Source organism: Oryctolagus cuniculus, chromosome 17, assembly GCF_964237555.1.
Source record: "Oryctolagus cuniculus chromosome 17, mOryCun1.1, whole genome shotgun sequence".
Lineage (NCBI taxonomy): Eukaryota > Metazoa > Chordata > Mammalia > Lagomorpha > Leporidae > Oryctolagus > Oryctolagus cuniculus.
The window spans coordinates 43,286,951-43,306,549 of NC_091448.1; the positions used below are offsets into that span (position 1 = coordinate 43,286,951).

Consider the following 19,599-nt stretch of genomic DNA (forward strand, 5'->3'; position numbering starts at 1 on the left):
CTGGCCACCATGGATTCAGCTCACAGCAGCCAGCTTTCCTGGAAGCTGTGTCAGATGCTTTGCCAAGATAATCTCTCTTCTTGCAACACTCTACGTACCTCTTACTACCACTTGGCGTTTTAGACAAGGAAATTACGGCACAGAATGGTTAAGTAACTTACTTTGAGTTGTGCAGCTGGGGTGAGTTGTTGGGTGCGGTAGTTAAGATGCCACTCGGGATACCGTGCCCAGTATTGGAATGTGTGGGTTTGCAACCCAGCTCCTCTTCTGAGTCCAGCTCCCTGCTGATGCACCCCCTGGGCGGCAGCAGTGATGGCTCACGTGGCGGGGTCCCTGCCGCCCACATGGGAGCCCCAGCTTCAGTTCCAGGCTCTTGACTTCCACCTGGCCCAGCCCCAGCTGTTGGGTGCATTTGGGGAGTGAACCAGCAGATGCAAGATCTCTCTCTTTCTCTCTTTCTCTCTCTCATTCTCTGCCTTTCAAATAAATAAGTAAACATTTAAAATATTAATGTAAATTTAAAAAAACGTAGTGGCGCATCCAGTCAGTGTGGATTTGGAAGTTGGAGTGAGAGTTTAGTTTACGGTCTGTCGTTTGCCTCGCTTTGTTCCGCCATCTCTCCTGCCCACCTCCCACCCAGCTAGCCAGGATTCGGTGCCAGGTGCCCAGAGTGTCAGCAGTTCCCAACACGACAGGCGTGCTTCACCCGGTCAGGTCATCACATCTCTCCGTCCGCTGGGAAATCAGAAGGATTGGCCTGGCTGTGGTGTGAGTTCCTGATACGCGGATACTCAGGGAATCGGGGAGGGAGGGAGAATAATCCTGTACACGTTCCCAGCACTCGGAGAAAACCCCGGCATCATTGAGATTCTGGTGTTCTAGCCTTTGTCTTCTGGCTTAGCACAGACGTCTTTTTGAAATTGCTGTGAGCTCAGCTCAGTGGGGCTGATAAACTGAGACCTGCCCTAACGCCAGACGTGGCTGGGAGATGTTCCAGCTCTGGTACAGGACAAAGAATGGAAAACAACCCCGTGAATGACGTCTATCCTTAGTATATGTTGAAAGTACTGTTTTGGATGTGGGGCTAAATAAAATTAAATTACTTTTCTGTATATCTGGATTTTTTAAAAGCTTAAAGATCCACTTATTTATTTGAAAGGCAGAACAACATAGAGGGGGAGAGAGAACAAGAGCGAGCAAGCGAGAGAGAGAGAGAGAGAGAGAGAGAGATCTTTCACCCAATGGTTCACTCCCCACATAATCACAAAAATAGCCAGGGCTGGGCCAGACCAAAGCCAGGAGCCTTGAACTCCATCCAGATCTCCCACATGGGTGGCCAGGGCCCAAGCACACAGGCACATTAGCAGGGAGCTGGATTGGGAGCAGAGCAGCTGGCACTCAGAACTGCTCTCTGATACCAGATTCTGGCACCACAAGCGGTGGCTTGACCCAGTGTGCCACGTGCTGGCCACCTGCCCCCTCCATTTTAACTGTTTTAAACAGGGCAACTCAAACATTAAAATGTACGTGTGTGCCTTGCGTTACACTTCTGTGGGCCGGCCTTGATTTAAACCAACTTGAATAATAACTTCATGTTTTGCTCTTGTCGTCTGGCCTGCTAACCAGCACGTTGTCCTGTTTTATGTTATATTAGTCATTACCAGTGTTTTATTGAGTGCATGTGATGGAGTTACCAGGCTGGGGTTGATTGCAGATGTTGGCTATTAGGTTGAACGCAGCGGTTAGTATTGTTTATGGAGCTATTTGTATACTTGGAAATTTTCCCTGGGAGAGATTCCCGGGCAGGAAATGACACCAGCATAAAAGGTTCTTGTCATGGGGTGGGGGGCGAGTGGGGGCCGCACAGGGAGACTGAGCCCCAGAGCACTTGGCACCTGCACTTGCCCAGGGACCCTCCTGTCTGGTGTTAAGGAGAAGGCCAAAGGGTGGGCCAGCATGAAGGTTGCAGGAAGCCCATGCCCAGTGAGACAGGTTCCCTGAGCCTTAGCAAGCAGCTGCATCCCGCCCGGGCCTGTGTGGCCCGCCGTCCTCTCTGCCCCCCGACCCAGCTGCCTGCCTGCCTGCTTTCCACCGTGCAAGGAGTTCTGACCACGCAGTGGCAAGTCCCCGGTTACAGATCCGTAACCATAGACTCAGAGACTGGGAAGAACCGAGCGGTCCGTCCGGTCCCCCAGCCCCGTCCCACCTCACCTCCTCCCTGCCTGCACTGCGATTCCAGAGACAGAAAACGCCTTCTCACAGCCCCGTCTGTGTCCTCCTCCCGCTGTCACAGAGCTGGTGACAGCGACAGGTTTGAGGTTCAGACCAGGCAGGCTGGGCCCCAAGCTGTGCCACGCTTGCTTTCTCGGTCCTAAGACATCTTTCCACTGCTGGCTTTGCTCCTCAGGAGTTTTCCCTCCGGATGTAAAACATGCAGGAGACCCAGCTCCATCCGTGCCCGTCTTTGAGAGAGAAAGCAGGGTTCTGGAGCAGAAGCCAGCAACAAGGCTGTGGGGGCTGCTTTGGCCCTGGGGGCTCGGCATGGCAGCTGAGACCAGGGTCTTCAGCCGGGCCCAGGGGTGCAGTGGATGCTGAGTCGGGATGTTGGAATCACCAAGTCACGTGCAGCACAACAGAGCTAGGTGGTCCGAGGGAGCAGGCAGTGGGGTCCGGCAGCCAGAGGGAGGCCGGGAGCCAGGATGTGTCTTGGTGTGGAGATGTCTGAGCAGACAGCTCTGAGGTCAGGGCGAGGCAGCAGGAACGTCCTCAGCCGCCCGGGGATCTTCCCTCTTGGAGGCAGCGAGGCAGCTCAGAAACCGGCGCAGGCAGGGCTCTGGTTCTACACACACACGCACACACACACACGCACACATGCACACACGCACACATGCACGCTTCCTTCCCTGCCTCGGGAAATGACCCCATTACCCAGCCCGCAGCTCAGGCCCCAGACTGTGGTCCTCCCTGCCCGCTGCCTTGCCTTACCCATGCAAGCCCTGTGGGCCCCCCCCCCCCGCCCCGGACGTGCTGCACGTCTGCCCACCTCCTTCTGCACCAGCACCAGCACCAGCACCAGCACCGTGGTCCGGGCTGTCCCCTCTGGGGCCCAAACCCTGGCAGCAGCCCCTTGCTGGGCTCCCTGCTTCGTGCGCTCCCAGCTCGTTCCGTCTCCCCGAGCAGCTGCAGGCCCGCTTCAGGACGTGATCAGGTGTTACCATTTTCCTTCCCGTTCCCCTCTGAGCGAGCACCAGGGGCCTCACGGGGGTTAGCCTCTGCGGCGGCTCGCTCACCTCTTCTCTGCTCCCTCTGGTCCCCACCCTTGCACTTCCTCCCCACACCCTCCTGGGGTCCTCTCTCCACGACTCATCGGTGAACATCGTGCTTAGTGTCAGATCTGTGGCCACCTCCTCCAGGCAGGCTTCCCTGTTGATCTGAGGGACGGTCACCCCCACCCTTCATTCTCTACCAAGGCACCTTGGTTTACTTTCCCAATGACATTGAATGCTTTCTGGAAGTGTTGAACTTGCTCATTGTATCTGCTCTGCTCTCCCATTGCAATGTGAGCTCCTCAAGGCAGGAACCCCACTGCTCTGGCTTGTCTGCTGCAACGTCACTATTGGATATTGGGCCTGGTAGGACAATCACTTGACTGAGGTAGATCCAAATATGGATGATGTTTATCTGTTGAATGGGGAAGTTCATGGTGACACTGTAGCTGTGGGTCGGGTCCTGAGCGGGTGGTGGGAGGTTCCTCTCGGCTCTGCCTTTCAGGGTAAGCCCTGCAGGAGAGGCCACTGTAGGTGCCCCAGCCCAAAGGACCGCCTCCCACCTGTGCCGTGGTGCTGTGGGGTCACCTCGGGAAGGAGCCTGGGGAGGCTTGCAGGCTGCGGGGCTGCACCAAGTGCAGGCTGCCTGCTCGGAAGCTGACAGATGGGTCCCATCTGGTGAGTGGTGCTGAGTACCCGGATGCATTGTCACGTGCCATTGTCCCCACACCCCATCAGCAGGTCCTTCTTCCACTGCATCACGGTCGTGGAAACGGGCTCCGTGGAGCGTGCAGTAACTCACCCAGGATCCCAGAGCCAGGCACCTCTTACCCCTCAGGCCTGACTGCAAGGCCCGGCTGTCACCCTAGCTTTCTCCTCCCCCTGGGTGCCTGGGCTCTCAGCCTCCCTGAGCCTCAGTCCCCGCCTTTAAAACAAGAAGAAGCTCACAGCCACTTGCTGGCGCACAGGTGCAAGGACCAAGTTCCCAGAAGCACAGACGCGGCCACCGGGGTGGAAGAAGGAAAAGCCAGACAATGTTCCCAGGAACTTCTCGCCCTCAGCAGTGGCTGATCCCAAGCCGGTGCAGACCCGGCAGAGGGTGGGGCAGGCTTGCTCCCTTGTGAGCCTACAGCAGGCTCCCCAGGAGTGAGAGGAGGGCTGGGAACGGGCTGACTAGGAGTCAGACCAAGGCTTAGGGCAGAGGATGGCTCACTGAGTGCCGGCCACCTGTCCCCCTGCTGCTGCCAAGGACGTCTTCCCACCCAGCATCCCCACCTGCAGGGCTAGAAGGAAATGAGACCGGAGGGGGCGGGGCCTGGCGGTTTTCTGCCCACAAGGACCTGCTGGCTGTGCATGACTCCACGGTCCCGGTTTTAGCCCCTGCGTCAGGTGTAATGCGGTACTGATTGCTCCAGCTTTGGCTGCGGGGCACTGTCCCTAGTGTACCCGTGTCCTTGCACACGCCCTGTCCTTTCTTCACGCTGACCCTACGAGATGTTCCAGCCTCCTGCTTTATGCTCCAGCACATCCTAGGACAGCTCCATCTCTGGCGAGCCTGGTGAGCCCTGGCTCTGCCGTGCCTTTCTGAATGTATTTTTAAAAACACCCGTGACGTGAAGTGTGCCATCGTGATCATTCCTAGGCCTGTGGGTCCGTGGTGCTGAGCACATGGCATTACCACCACCAGAGCTTTCTTCCCAAGTGAACCATTGCTTGTTCAGACGTCGCTTTTGCTAGAAAATAGGTGTCTATTAATGGGGTGTGGGGCTTAAAGCAAAGAAGAAGAGAGGAAGGCGACCCGGCCTCCCCAGTCCCCGGCATCTGCATCCTTGCAGGGGACTCTGGGCCCCACCGTCCTCTCCCGCAGTCCCGTGGTCCCATAGCTTGCCTCTGCATGTCACAGTCTGCCTTCCCCACGATTGCGGACACTGCCCCCAGGAACATCTTTGTGCACCTGTGTGTTCCTGCAGGGAAAAAACCCTTCCTGGATGTGAACTCGCGGGGCAGGATTTCAATGAATCCTGCCAGGGTGTCCTTTCAAATGCAACAAAGCCGTCTACGTGGTCTTTCGCTCAGCTCTGGAAAGCAGGGAGTGCAGAGAGAGACTCAGCCCAGCCCAGCACAGTCAGCTGCGTGTGTTCCTTTCCCAGACTCATCCTCGGGGCAGTGGTGGTGAGGACCCCACCCAGTCCCTGCCGCACAGCCTCCCCCAGAAACTGTGTAGAGCACACGCAAAGAGCAAGACACCGAGAGGCAGAGGAGAGACCGTGTCCCTGTGTGCGCTCGCTAAGTCACTGTGGTGCAGGGCCCCGATGCACCTGCCCTGGCCCAACTTCAGGAACCCCTCTAGGATGCCGGGTGTTTATGGGGGGCTACACCTGGGAGACTGGAAGTTAAGCAGCGTTTTCTTTTTTAAATATTTTATTTATTTGAGAGGTAGAGTTATAGACTGTGAGAGGGAGAGACAGAGAGAGAGGTCTTCCATCTGCTGGTTCACTCCCCAGATGGCTGTAGTGGCCAGAGCTGCGCGGATCCAAAGCCAGGAGCCAGGAGCCAGGAGCTTCTTCCCAGTCTCCCACGTGGGTGCAGGGGCCCAAGGACTTGGACCATCTACTACTGCTTTCCCAGGCCACAGCAGAGAGCTGGATTGGAAGAGGAACAGCCGGGACTAGAACCAGCACCCATATGGGATACCAGCGCTGCAGGCAGAGGATTAACCTACTGCGCCATGGCGCTGGCCCCTAAGCAGTATTTGCATTCTGTTCTGCCTGCCTCAGGCCTTAGCTGGCTGCTAAGAAGGGCAGCCAGGACCGCGTGGCCCACACTGAGGCGGAGGAGGCCGAGGTCCTGCATGGGACCTCATGGTTCAGCCCCAGCTCCAGTGTCCAGGCCTGGGGGGATGGATGCTGCTTCCCTTTGCCGAGCTTCAGGAAGGACCTAGAACTCATCTCTAGAAACCTGGCCTGGAGATGGCTTCCCAGGGGTCTCGGGGGTGGGGGGGTGCAGCTGACCTGGCTTGCAGGATCCTCTGGAGCTGCCCGCCCCGCTGCCTGACCGTGAAGTTTGCCCATGACAGAGTCAGCGTCAGGGTGGTTCAGACTGCAGAGCTCAGTCCCCCTAACCCCCCCCATCCCGTGTGCCCTGTGTGTGTGTGTGTGTGTGAGAGAGAGAGAGAGAGAGAGAGAGAGGTTTGGGACAGAAAGCCACAGCAGGATCAGGGCGGGTGTCCTGGGGGGTATGGGAGGTCAGGAAGTTGCGGCGTCTGTCCCATGTTTCACGCACGCCACGCTCTCCTGGCTGCATTTGCAGTGTGGCTTCTGTAGCCAGGTGGTGCAGGGGCACTGCAGGTAGAGCCCGGGGGCCTGCCCTGACCAGAGCTGCCCCCGGTGGCGGGAGAGTGGATCTGTGGGCCTGTGGCTGTGGTCAGCCAGGAGTGGGGCAGACAGGACCTGCCCCTCTGCCTCTTACACTCCATGGGGTCAGAGACAAGTCGTTTTCTCTGGGCCTCAGTTTACCCTCATGAGAAATGTCAGGTTCAGTGGTCTTTGAAGCCCCTTGCTCGGGTGGTCTGTTCTGGAGGCTACAGTAGGAGCCTGGAGTGGGAGAGGCCGGAGGGAACCCCCCCTTCCTCCTGCACCCTCCAGAGTGGCTTGGCTGTGTCCGTCCTCCGGGGGTTGCTAGCACTGCTGTGCTTCTGCTGCCGGCCGGCCAACGCTGAAGGAAGCAGCACTATCTGCAGGCGGGGATGGTGTCAGAGCCCATTCTGCGGGCCCCGAGTCAGGCTTTTCTCCCGTGGACTCGGGGCACCTCTGCCCGTGTGTGCTCACTCACTGGCTTCAGCCCACGCGGGAAGCCGTCAGGCAGCAAGCACACCCGTGGATCCTGAGAACCTGTGTGTAGTAAGCTGTTTGCCACCCAAGGCTGAGCAAGCTGAGACCACCCTCCTCTTCCTCTCACGCGGCTAGGGGCCCCTGCCAGACCCCTGTGTGCATGTGGCAGTCATTGAAACTGACAAATTGTCATTCAAGCGTGTTCCTCCCCCTTGCTTCTTGTGTGTTTGCTAAGATGGGACCATGCAAAATATCCCCTCCTGCGGGCTTGCTCTTAAACTCCTCCCTGTGCCAGTCTTTAAAGATGTGCTTCCTGCTCCAGTAGAGGTGCGTGTCTTCAGGACCCCCTAGGACGGTTTGAGGGGGGTGCCTGCCTGCTCCCACAAGAGGCGCGCGCCGCCATGCATGCGTGTTTGCTGGGTGAAGGTCTCACTGGGGAGTGATGGACTCTCTGTGGCCTGGAGGCTGCGGGTGTCGGACCTCAGATTTGGGTCTCCCTGCCACAGCCATGTCTCCCTCACCTCTCTCCTGTCATAGTTGAGAAGGGCTGGCCGTTTCCTTCTGCTAAGCTGTTCGGGCAGAAGGGCTGCAGTGTGGTGTGGTCAGCACTGGGGGTGCTCCCCGATGCCCCTGGGGCTGGGCTGTGTGTGGCAGGCTTTGTCCCTTTGGCCTCTTTGAATTCTCTGCTGACCTGGAGTTTTCTCGGATCCCTGATTTGGGGGGTGGGGGGGAGTGGTAAACCTGGTTTTTCCCATAGGAAAACACACGTGCTACACCTCCAGGTGTGAAGTGTGTATTTGCAGTGTTGCCTTCCTGGGGGCTGGCCCTGTACGCTTATCTAACATTATTTCAGCTTTCCTCTGCAGGCTGGGTAGTGTTTGTGGGCATAAAGTTTCCAGGAAATCCTGCCTTTGTGCTGGCTGGCGAGGCGGGGCGTGGACGTGAAGGTGCCCTGTGGTCGCCGGGGGCTGCAGGCCCAGGTTTCTGATGGGGCTCAGGTGCCTGCGCTGGCTCCTTCCCACCCCCGCCTGAGTCGGTGTCAGTTCTTGGCCCTCTGCGCCTCAGAGCCTGCAGCAGCACCTACAGTTCACCCTCTCCTCCCTCAGCGGCGGGTGCTTGGACGAGGCCCTCGCCTGCTTACCTGGCCGTCTGCCATTCACCGGGAGCTGCCACCCAGTGTGGTCGCCACACTCACCACTTATGGCTGTTGGATGCTCAAAAGACACGTGCATCTGAGAACCTGAAATTTACATTGCATTTTTTTAAAAGATTTGTTTGTTTGTTTATTTATTTATTTATTTGAAAGAGTTACACAGAGGGGAGAGGCAGAAAGAGAGATTGATCGATCCTCTATTTTGCTGTTCACTCCCCAATTGGCCACACAGCCGGAGCTGGGCCAATCTGAAGCCAGGAGCCTGGAGCTTCTTCTGGGTCTCTCACGTGCAAGGGCCCAAGGACTTGGGCCATCCTCAGCTGCTTTCCCAAGCCAGAACAGAGAGCCGGATCGGAAGTGGAGCAGCCAGGACTTGAACCGGCGCCCACATGGGATGCCTGCATTCCAGGTGGCAGCTTTACCTGCTACACCACAGTTCTGGCCCCTGCACTGCATTTTAATGCAGTAAATTTGCATTAAATAGAGCTCTGATTATTGCTGCATTGGCCATGTGGGTCTGGAGCCTGCCCCAGCCAGGGCCCTGTTGAGAGCTGGGAGGTTCAGGGTGTTCCCCAGGGCCCTGGAGCTCCCAGGTGGAGGGGAAACGTGAATTCAGAGCTGGGCCAGGGGCCCCGGCGGAAGCCAGCCCCAGGCCTTGGGAACCAGTGGGGACCAAGGGCACAGCAGTTGGAGGAACAGCAGCTGCGTAGACTTTAGTCTGAGAAAGCTGGAGCCGTCCTCGCGGGAGCCTCTGCAGAGGGCTCGTGGGAAGACTCTGGGACGTGTGGAATGTGGGGGCTGGGTTTCTGTGGGGGACCATCACCGTGTGTGTGTGTGAGAACGGGGAGGAAGCGTGGAGATCAGCGTTGTGCCAAGGACAGTGAGACCACTGGCAGCAAGGCTGGGTGTGTTGGGGCTGGGGTGAGAGACAGGGCTGGGATGCCAAAGGTGGAGGGGTGTCCTAGGAGGTGAGTGTTCAGAGGCAGGGCCCCGTCCCCCTCGCACACAGCGGCAGCCTCCAGGCACCTGTGCCCTGCAGGTTACCTCTGAAAAGCATGGCTTTGCATTCTGGCTGCAGCTGGGGAAATGATTTCAACGGTTTCCTCATTGGAAGTTGTTGAAGGAAGCCGCCAGTGCTGGTGGAGTCAGTTCTGCCAGGGAGAGGCGCAGCCCCACGGCTTGGCCCCAGGGTCCCCTACGAGCCCCTGCTACAGGTGGGTCTGAACTGAAGACGCAGGCGTCTGGTGAAGGGGCTGCGGCGGTTTGGCCGGGCGAGGTCCTCCTCCCCTCCCCCTTTGCCCTGGCCCTCCCAGGTTTCCAGCGAGACCCTCTCTTGGGGCTGAGGGTGGAAGCTGCCTGCCACCTGCCACCATCGTGGTTTGCCCTTGGCTGGGCATGCCCGCAGCTCTGTGAGTGCTCAGGACAGGAGGCCTGTGACATGGGAGTCTATAATATCGAAACCAGAAAGGCACACCAGCGTTGGCCCCTGGGGTCCACGGCTTAGTGTGCACGTGTCCTGAGGCCCCCTTCCTGCCTCTCGCCCCATGGGGCCCACACTCCGCCTTTGAGAGCCAAGGGCCTGGCTGCTCTCACAGCCCTGCTCGCTGGCAACTGGGAGCCTCCCCAGGAGGTAGCACACGCCCTCCCCTGCCTCGTGGTAGGACCTGCGCCGACATGTCAGCCCCAGCAGCCCAGCAAGATCTTAGTGCTGGGTGCTGGATCTTAGTACCAGTTCAGCATGGCTGGGCTGCTGAGTTTCCCACTTAGGAGAGGGAGGCAGAGGTGAGGACCTGGGGTTGGGGTATGGAAGGAAGGGCACACTACGAGGCCAGCATCGTGTCTGTGTCGCCCTGTTGAAGCCTTGGACCTGGGCAGGCTGATGGGGAGAGGCTCTGATGCCCATTTTACAGTTGAGCAAACTGAGGCTCAGAACTGAGTGATTTGGCAGCATCACCAGCTGGTGCAGGATGAGAATGTGACTGCAAAGCCAGCTTCCTCCCTGCACAGGACTTTGCCATCTGGTGTCTTAGCAGGGTAGCCCAGCCTGGGGCTATTCTGTGGCTGTGTAACTGAGTTGCCCCTCGCCTTCTCTGTCTCTGCGGCGGTATCTCTGCCTGCCCTCCCTGCCTCCTCCTGTTCTCCCTCTCTCCTCTACATCTGTGCACCATGCACCCACTGATCACTTGCCTTAGGCCAGGTGCCTGGGTCAGTCCCCACAAGGATTCATGGATGAACAGCACAGCCCGTCTCGTGGGCTTCCCACTGATGGGACACACGCATCTGTGACGGTCCCCAGGGATGCAGGGAGACTGGTGGGCACAGGGTGGAGGACCACTTCTCCAATCTCCCCGTTCGTCCAGTTGATTGTCACATTAAGTGCAGCGTCTTCAGCACCTACTGTGTGCTCGGTTCTGTTCCAGGCACTGAGCGCAGCTGCTGTCCTAGAGCGACTGGCAGCCATCACTGCCCCAGATGGACGGACGGACGGACGGAGGAGTCGCTCCGGCACGCGTGCTCTGCTGAGCTCTGCCCCACTCGGCAGTGTGAGCATCGAGCCCACCTCCTCTGTCCGTGGCTTTCCGGGCTGCCAAGTCCACTGATGAGACCGATGCACCCTGCAGGCAGAGACCTGGCTGCTTTGCTCACCGCTCTATCCCCAGTGCCTGGCACGTAGTAGGCACTCCTGCAGGAAGACTGCATTCAAATCAGATCCTCCAAAGAGTTCTGGTCTCTTGGGCCGAGGTGTGGCAGGAGCTGTCCCACCTGTGTGGATTGCAAGGATCTCGGGCATAAAGCTGCTGTGTGGCCAGGCTTTGGCCCAGTGCGTGCTGAGCCTCCCTGGGCTGCCAGGTTGTCCCGCAGGTGCCACCTCGAAGGCAGGAGGGCCGTAGGACACGTCTGACGCACCAGGCAGCCCCGGGACATTTTTACATTGACCTTGCACCATCTTGGGTGTTACACAGCAAGTCTCTTCTTTCATTAACCTTTCTTTTTAAAAAACAACAGTCAGCACATGGGTTTCAGGGCCCCTGCTTCCAGCTGTGTCCCTCTGGGCAGGTGGCAGGATTGGAAAGAGCTCTGGAAGGAGATGGCCCAGGGCGTGGCCCTGGGAGGTGGCCGGAGCCCCAACTCCCACTCGCAGCCGAGTGCCCTCGGCCAAGTCCCTGCACCGCTCTGAGCTGGTCTTTGTCCTCTGCCCATTGCTGCTGCCAGGGACTCGGGGTTGTTTCCATCTTCCTCAGCCCCACCTTCAGCCAGCTGTCAAGGCCCCCTCGTGCTGCCTCAAGACCTCACAGGTGGCCCCAGTCCAGTTCCGTCCTAACCCATCCTTGCCGCCTCCCTGCCCTGCTCTTGCCCTCTCTTCTTCACACTCAGGGACCAGGAGACTTTTTTTAAAAAACTCAGATCAGGTCTTTGGCCTTCTGGGAGTTGAACCTCTTGTGGGCATCCTGATGCTTTTAGTGTGGAACCCAAACCTTTCCCCATAGCCGTTGGGGCCCTGAGCTCAGCACCCGCCTTCTTCCACCTTGTCTCCTGCCTGCCCTGTGTCTCCAGCCTCCGTGGAACCTCCTCGGGCTTGGGCTTGAGGGTCTGCCATTCAGAGAGGCTTCCCTAGAATAGATGCCCCCGACCCACCGCCTCCTCTCGGCAGGCGCCTTTCTTCTTAGCACTGATTCCCAAGCTTCAGTGACATAGTGTAGTCACTGTTGGGTTTGTATTTTAGCTTGTGGTTCTTACTAGAATATAAGCTCCCTGTCTGTTCTGTTCCCTGTTGCGTCCCAGTGTGCAGTGAAGTGCCTGCCTGGCACACAGCTGGCATCCAGTAGCTGGTGCCTGCCTGGCTGGATGCAAGGAGTGCGTGATATGGGCATATCATACCCACTTTCTTTTTATCTTTTTTTTTTTTTTTTTTTTGGACAGGCAGAGTGGACAGTGAGAGAGAGAGACAGAGAGAAAGGTCTTCCTTTGCCATTGGTTCACCCTCCAATGGCTGCCGCGGCCGGCGCGCTGCGGCCGGCGCACCGCGCTGATCCGGTGGCAGGAGCCAGGAGCCAGGTGCTTTTCCTGGTCTCCCATGGGGTGCAGGGCCCAAGCACCTGGGCCATCCTCCACTGCACTCCCTGGCCACAGCAGAGAGCTGGCCTGGAAGAGGGGCAACCGGGACAGAATCCGGCGCCCCGACTGGGACTAGAACCCGGTGTGCCGGCGCCGCTAGGCGGAGGATTAGCCTAGGGAGCCGCGGCGCCGGCCTTCTTTTTATCTTAAGATTTATTTATTTATTTGAAAGCCAGAATTACACACAGAGAGAAGGAGAGGCAGAGAGAGGTGTTCCATCTACTGGTTCACTCTCCAGATGGCCACAAGGGCTGGAGCTTCACTGATTCGAAGCCAGGAGCCAGGAGCTTCTTCCGGGTCTCCCACGTGGGTGCAGGGGCCCAAGGACTTGGACCATCTTCCACTACTTTCCCAGGCCACAGTAGAGAGCTGGATCAGAAGTGGAGCAACCAGGACTCAATTCGGCGCCCATATGGGATGCCGGCACTGCAGGTGGTGGCTTTACCTGCTATGCCGCAGTGCCGGCCCCCATACCCACTTTCTAAGTCAAAGCTATTCTGTTCCACAGGAGTGGGGACCCTTTTTTCTGCCAGAGGCCACTTGGATATTTATAACATCATTCGTGGTCCATACCAAGTCATCAGCTTGAAAATTAGCCTGCTGTGCAATTACTGAATTTCTAGTCCCACTGGCGATTGCCTCTGCAAGGCCAGACCAAACGGTTTCTCCTTCCTTATACGGCCCATGGGCCGTGCATTCCCCACCCTTGAATGAGCTTAAACAGGGACTGTTAGAGACTTTGTGTCCAGGGAATTCTGCACACGCAGGCTTAGGTAACACCATTAGGACACGCCTCTGTTACAGCCCACATGGCAGATGCTCCGCGGGGCAGGTAGGAACTGCACCAGCAGCCAAGCCTCCCTTCCTGCCTCTCTAGTCGTGCTTGCCAGCGAAGAGCTGAAAAACCCCAGAGAGGCCTTAGCTTGGCCTGACTCGGGTCGCCTGCTCCTGCTGTAACCAATCCCTGGGCCCGGAAGATGGAGCACTCCAGTTGGCTGATAGGGCTCAGCCTTGATGGAGGGCCCTGAGCTCAGGGCCACCTGCCCTCAGAAACGGGTTCCTGGAGGAGGCAGGTGTAGCAACAGGTGTGTGAAAGCTCTCCCTCTGCCGATGCCTTTTGTACAGCAGCGACCAAGGACGTGGGCCACCTGGGAGTCTCGGGGGTCACCCTTCTGCTTCTGTCAGTCAGCAGACCTCCTTGTGTTGGGGGAGGCAGAGCCCCACTAGCTCAGGGAGTCCCAGGAAGGTCTTCCAGCTCCTGGGGTGCAGGGGGATGGGGCAGGTCTGTGGAGATCTTTTTTTTTTTTTTTTTTTTTTGGACAGGCAGAGTGGACAATGAGAGAGAGAGACAGAGAGAAAGGTCTTCCTTTGCCATTGGTTCACCCTCCAATGGCCGCCATGGCTGGCGCGCTGCGCTGATCCGAAGGCAGGAGCCAGGTGCTTCTCCTGGTCTCCCACGCGGGTGCAGGGCCCAAGCACTTGGGCCATCCTCCACTGCACTCCCTGGCCACAGCAGAGAGCTGGCCTGGAAGAGGGGCAACCGGGATAGAATCCAGCACCCTGACTGGGACTAGAACCCGGTGTGCCGGCGCCGCAAGGCGGAGGATTAGCCTAGTGAGCCACGGCGCCAGCCGGAGATCATGTTTCTGTAAGTCAGCAGGTGTGCCAGTCTCTCAGCTTTTGCTTTTAATAACATTTGTCATTTTTCTCACTATTACTAAAGTAATCATTTATTTTAGAAAATAGTGAAAAGCAAAGAAAACAGGTTACCATATGCTACTCAGATACATTGGTTCTTGGCATTTTAGGTTTTTTCTTAATAGCCACAGATGTACAGCTGTGTTCATTTTCAAGTGGGAAAAGCAGAGAAATTATAGAAAGCAGCAGTAGCCACCTTTTGTTGGTGGTTGATTCTGTGGTCCTGCCACTCAGAAAACTTGAACCATTTGGGTGCATTTCCATCCAGTCAGGCCTGTTGGGCCTTTCTCTTCCTCCTCTCTCTCTCTCTCTCTCTCTGCCTCTGCCTCTAACTCTGCCTTTCGAATAAATAAATAAATCTTTTTTTTTTAAGTGTTCATTGTAAAAATGTAAAAAACCTCAAAAAAGAAATACATATATAAAAAAAAAAAAAGAGCAAACCGCAACCCCAGCGTGACGCCGGCAGCCCCAGGTCGCCGGCATCGGCACCGGCTTCACCATCGCTGTTTTCTTTTGCTCAGGCAGACTTTCACGGTGGGCCATGCGCATCTGGGAGGTATAACCGCTTCCAGGGGCGAGTGTGTGTGCCCTCCAGGGACTTTTCCTGGGAGTCTTCAAACTACCCAGCCCCAAATGCACGAGAGCTTTCCGGGGGACATTGGAGCCCGGGCGGGGGTGGGGGCTCCCCCTGTGATTCACCGGAGCGCCGAAGTGACGGCATTCTTGCTGACTCAGATCCTACTCTTTGGAGAGAGGCAGCAAGGCAGGGAGAACCCCCGTCCGTGCTGGTTTGATGGGTCCCAGCCCCCTGCCGCGCGAGGCCCGCCCCTCACACCCAGCACCTGCTCCCGGAGGTATGTGCTGACGCCCAGGCTCCCAGGCACAGACTATTTTTGGCTGCGGTGACTGCTCACTACAGTCATGAAAACAGAGAGCACTCTCCCTGCCTCACTCCTTGCCGGGACGCCGCACAGGGCACGGGCGCCGGGCTGCCGGGGCCCCGGGCGCAGGCCCCCTCGCCATGCATTGCCTGTGGAGCTGGGCGACAGCCAGGGCCTCCAGGGGCACGGAGGCCCCACCACCTGGGATGCCGAGAGAAGCTCAAGGCCTGAGCTTCCCTGGGAGTGACGGCTGCCAGGTAGGTGCCGGGGCCGGGCCCGTGAGTCCTGGCGATGGGTGTGTTGGGCTGCACTTAGCCCCTGCTGCACCCACTGACTGGAGCAATCTGGAGAAGTCTGCGTGTAGGGGGTGGATGGTGGCTTCCATTCCATCATCCCAGTCCCTGTCCTTATGAAACAGTGGTTGGGAGCCGTTAGAATCTTCCTGAAATAGGTTCTCCCCTTCCTCCTGGGCCGTGGTCTGTGGTCTTCTCACGCTCTGGTTTACACAGAACGTGCCCTTGTTTTGATCCTGCCGTCTGGCTCGCAGCAGGGGCCGTGTGGGCTGAGCCAGCCCTGCCTGTCCATGCCTCTGGTCAGCCAGGCTGGGGGTGGGGGCTGACCCCTGTAGCCTCTGAGTGCTAACTTTGGAGTCCGTGGACCCGGATCCAGATCCAGGCTCTGTCATCACTTGCTGTGTCACACGATGGGAGCCTGCGTTCCTGGGCTCTCGGGCCACGCAGCGGCAGTGGGACCAGCAGTGGCTGCCGCTGTTAGGATCAGGCTGGTTGTGAGAAGAGGAAGTGTGTGGGGGACTGGGAGGGGTTCCAGGCTTGCAGCCCTGTGGGGTCCGAGGCCCCTGCTGCAACTAGATGTTCGGATGTCATGCGGGGTTTGCTTTTTCCTTTTAAGCAGAACCAAAGTGTGGCCTGTCGCCCGTGTAGGGGAGGGCAGAGTTGGTCCAGAGCATGGCGGGGTCTGCCTGCGTGCCCATGGTCTTCTAGGGTTCTGGGTGAGGCCGGGTCCAGCTCCCTATTGCTTTGGATTGCACAAGACTCTGGCCCATGAGGTGAGCACATGGCCTCCCGCAGGCCACGGGAGGGGACTCTCCAGGCAGACCTCAGGGGAATCCTCCCCTTGGCTCTGGTCTTGGCAGGCCCAGGAAAGCCAGAAGGAACGAAACCTTTGCCTCTGGGTGGGCGTAGCTGCGGGGGCCTGGGCGCAGTGTTCTGGGTTGGCTCCTGGTGCTGGCGCTGTTTTGGGTGACGCCGGCAGGCCTGCCCTCCTCCCTGGGTCCCGGCTTCTTCCTCTCAAGTGACTGTTGTGGACGGTCTCTAAGGCCCCCCGAAATCTGCCTTTGACCCCGGCCGAGACAGGGTGTCACCTCGTGAGTGTCCACCTGGCGTCCGTGGCGATGGCCTCTCCGGCTTTCTGGGGCCTGACGGGTTCCCAGTATTGGTGGAAAACTACAGAGAGAGGCTATTCTCCCCCATCTCCCGAGAGATCGCCATCTCCTGGCTCCGAAACAGCGTAGCCTTTGTCATGGGCCAGTGGAACCGGGTTCTCGGATCTCCAGCGCCGAGCTCGCCTCTGAAGGCCCCGCCTAGTCCCCACCTGGACAGGGAGCTGCATTGCTCCAAAGGACAAACCTCACCAGGCAAAGCCTGGCCCCTGGCCATAGGGCCGAGTGGGTGAGTGGTTTGGCTCCGAGCCCCACTGGGGACCAGCAAGACTCCAAGGCTGGGGCAAGCTGTACCTGCGGGCTGTTGGGTGGCACAGGTGCCCCCTGATGCAGCAGCCTCCCTGCTGGGCTCAGAGCTCTCACTCTGCTGATGGAGGAGGTGGGCACAGCAGGAGGAGTGGGCTTGTCGAGAATTCCCCTTGCAATGGCGTTTAGGTTGGGCACAGGTGGGAGGAGGCGATGTTGGAGACCAGCAGGCAATAAATGTGCTTGGAGACCTGACGACACCCAGGAGTCCCTGTCTGTTTCTGCCAGGGCCTTAACCCTCAGGAGAGCTGGGGTTCCCCCACAGGGAACGCGCTTCATGCTAGCCCCGACCCTGCGGCCTCTGGGAGGGACCACTGGGGACAGTCGCATCCAGGCCTGTCGTCACAGCTCCCCCTCTCCTTAAAGGAGCAGTGCTCCCCTGCCTGCAGCCCCTCCCCTTCAGTCACCCTGCTAGCTCCTCATCTCACCTGCTGCTCAACAGGACATGGGGATGGGGGAGCTACAAACCTGGGGTGCTACCACCCTGGCTTCCTGGGTAGTCCCAATTTGTACGGAAAAGGGGCCTGCCCACCTGCTGTCTGTCTTGGAAGAGGTGTGTAGAGGGAGAGCTCCCACCCAAAGCTGGGGGCCATGCATGTTTGTGCAGTGCTGGATTTGTCTGGCCACTTTCAAACGTATGTTGGTGACACAACGAACAGAGGTGTCTGCCTCCATGGCTGGCACGGCGTCATGGAGACCACCCCAAGACAGGCTACCCAGCAGGCTGGAGCCAGCCCTGGAGGGTGACAGTGAGTGATATGGAAGCCCTGTCCCAGGCACAGCTGGAAAGCGCCTGCCTCTCTAGAGGACAGGAGAGGACCTGGCTGGGCAGAGCCAAGGGAGCCCGACAGGTGTGTGTGGTGGGGGTGGGGCATGGGGCGACCTTGTAAGCCACTGCCAGATCTTACCCCAGCTGAACCGGGGGGCTTGGTCACCAGATGTGACCTGTTACACCAGAGTCTGCAGATAAACACTTCCCGAGAGAAAAGAGCTCACTTCGTAGAGCGAGCAGGGCAGTGGGTACAGGGCTAGCAGGGGCTGAGCGGCTGGCAGTCGGTAGAGACAGCTGTGCCCAACTTCACCCGTTGTGCTGTGTAGCCTTGAGCCAGTTGCTCGCTGTGCCTGAGCCTGCTCCCCCATCTCGGGATAGTAAGAGGGTTGCATGCACTGGCCCTCATCTAACAGCGCCCGTACCCAGGAGACGCACGGTGCTCCTCAGTTGTCTGTCTGAACCACACCTCTCCAGTCTCCTTCCCTTCATCCTGTCCTCCTCTGCCTCCACATCCCAGACAACCCAGTGCACAGGCCAAGGACAGCCAGTCCCTGAGGGTTGATTCGGCCACTGAGAGTGCCAGTTCCGGGGGGGACTGGATGTGTACGGGAGGGGACATCCGGAACGTCTGAGCTTGCGCTGAGCAGAGCTTGAGCAGATGAGGGGTCGGGCAGGAGGACACGCCCAGGGCAGGGCCTGCCCTGGCCACACCTGCCTTCTTGACTGGGCCTTCGAAGACCCTTTCTGCCCTGGACTCCACTGGCCACCCGTGAAGCCCCACAGCCTGTCTGCCCTGGTGGTCCCCGTCCCCAGGAATCCTCATGCAGTTGGTCAGGGCTGGGTTCGGGCATCAGGATTCTTTCTTTAAAGCCCCCAGGAAATTGCAGGGTACAGCCAGGGTTGAAAGCCACTGATCTGATTGAGGCCAATTCACTCGTATGGATGAGGAAACGGAGGTCCCAGTCAGGTGTGGGCATGTCTACGGTGCGTGCTGGCGCCGTGTTTCCCTGCGCCGGCTGCTGGGAAGTGGTGCGAGGAAACAGGAGCCTGCCCAGAGGAGGCACTGACTGCTCTCCTTTTTGCCCAGGATGGGATGAGGAGGAGGCTGGGCCCAGAACCAGTCCCAAGGCTGGCTGCTGGTCTCCATGGAAACCCCTGAGGCCGCCCACCCCTCAGGTCCTGGCTCTGCAGCCCCTCCTGTAGCTGCCAGGATGTCGGATTCTTATTATCCAAGTCCGTCTCCTCCCGCCGCCCCCGAGGCGGGGACCAGGCAGGAACACCTGTGCAGCCTCCCTGCCTGGGCTGCCGTGGAACACTGCCCCTTCCTCTTTTCCTGCCTTCCCAGGCTTCTTGGGCCGGACCTCACGGGAATGGGCCAGGTCTCCCTCGCTAGCCACAGACTCCAGGAGTCTGCCTTTGGCCTCTCCAGTGCTAGCAGTTCCCAGGGAAGCATCCACAGTCCCAGACCCTGGCCTGAGGCCTCAAGTGCTGACAGTGCTGGTGGAGGCCGTGGCCCTTACTAGACTGACTTCTCGATGCCCTGGGCCCCGCATGGGTCCTCTGCTTGGTCTTCCCTGGGTTCCACCCGATATCCGGTCTGAACCGTAACGTGTTTGGGCACTGGTCCCCAAACAGGCCACATCACCCTGGAGGACCTGCAGCGCATGTGGACGGCTCCTGCTGTCAGCCGTGGAGTTTCTAAGTATAGCCCCCAGGCCGCCCCTGGCTGCTGCTCTGTCTGGGAGACCATTTGATACCCATTTGATACCCAGCCTGGCCTGCGACACTGCCTGCTGCCAGCTGCCACACCCACCGCTGCTTCTGCTCCAGAGGCCAGCAGTCTCCCGTTGATGGCACAGCTTAAGTGGCACAGGCTGCGGCGGCCTCAAGGCACTGCCTGGCCCGCTCTCTACCTACTGTCAGCGCTTAGTGACAGTAGGTCGCCACCAAAAGCTCCGGCACAGGCGGGGCCAGGCGGTCCCTGCTCTCCTGCTCCATGTTCCCGCTGCCCCACTATGTGCTCCCATGACTGCCCGCCCGAGGCTGGCTGGAGCTGCTGCTGGACACCAACTCTTCCGTTCTTGGTTTCTTTCTTTCTTTTTTTTTTTTTTTTAAGAT

The 19,599-nt window shown here is 58.5% G+C and overlaps 1 protein-coding gene across 2 annotated transcripts in view; it reads left to right on the forward strand.

The window, feature by feature from the left end:
• The window catches only part of KSR1 (kinase suppressor of ras 1), a 155,655-nt gene that overhangs the window by 90,769 nt on the left and 45,287 nt on the right, over positions 1-19,599 (forward strand). The gene's annotated exons all lie outside the window — the stretch shown is intronic.